Here is a 1,085-nt window from a genome sequence, read left to right on the forward strand (position 1 = left end):
CTCGAGTCCCTGAAGGTCCACATGGTTAACACGCTCAGCTGCTGACCAACAGGAGTCTTGAGCTCACCCAGAGGGGCCTCAGAGAAAGGCTTGGGGATCTACTTCCAACATTTCAAACACGCAAAAACTTACCATTAGGTGGTGGGATAAGTTTTTCAATACCAAAAAAAAAAAAAGAAAAAAGATCTGATCTGTAAAACCGTACACAATTCACAATTAAAAGCTTTTTTAAAAGTTAGTTCAGTTAAAAGTTCCCCCCATCTTTTTTTGAACATTGGAAAGTCAGTTGCCACAGTGACAGCCTATCACATGGACTACCTTGAATTTCACGTAAAGACACTCATGTACAAAGCCACACTACAACCATAAAAATTGAGAAATTAACAAAACATTCAAAAAACAAAGCAAAAGAAACTCAACAAACAAATGGTTTCCTGCCATTGAGTTCATTGCAACAGAGACTATAAATCAGGAGTCCTCAAACTTTTTAAATGGGGCCAATTCACTGTCCTTCAGACCCGTTGGAGGGCCGGACTATAGTTTAAAAAAAACTATGAACAAATTCCTATGCACACTGCACATATCTTTTTTTGAAGTAAAAAAACAAAAGGGGGAAAAACACCCAGCAGGCTGGATAAATGTACTCGGTGGGGCGAATGTGGCCTGTGAGCCATAGTTTGAGGACCCCTGCCAGAGAGCCTCATTGTTCTCCCACACAGCTACTGGTGGTTTTCAACACCAGCCTTGCAGTTAGCAGTCCAAAGTCCAACTACGGTGCCACTGTGGCTCCTTTGCTAGCGTCTAATTCATAGACCCATTCGAGTTTTTAAAAATTATCGGGGGCTCGTACAACTCTTATCACAATCTATACTTACAGCCATTGTGTCAAGCACATTTGTACATTTGTTTCCCTCAGCATTATCAAAACATTTGCTTTCTACTTGAGCCCTTGGTATCAGCTTCCCATTTGTTTTCCCCAATCAAGTCTTAACAGCTCTATGTCGTTCATAGCAAAGGATTCAGTTCAGAATCATGCATCATCTGAATCTTTCTTTAGTCTTCAATCTGAAACAGTTCTTCAGTCT

The sequence above is a fragment of the Tenrec ecaudatus genome, chromosome 3 (assembly GCF_050624435.1).
Source record: "Tenrec ecaudatus isolate mTenEca1 chromosome 3, mTenEca1.hap1, whole genome shotgun sequence".
Classification (NCBI taxonomy): domain Eukaryota; kingdom Metazoa; phylum Chordata; class Mammalia; order Afrosoricida; family Tenrecidae; genus Tenrec; species Tenrec ecaudatus.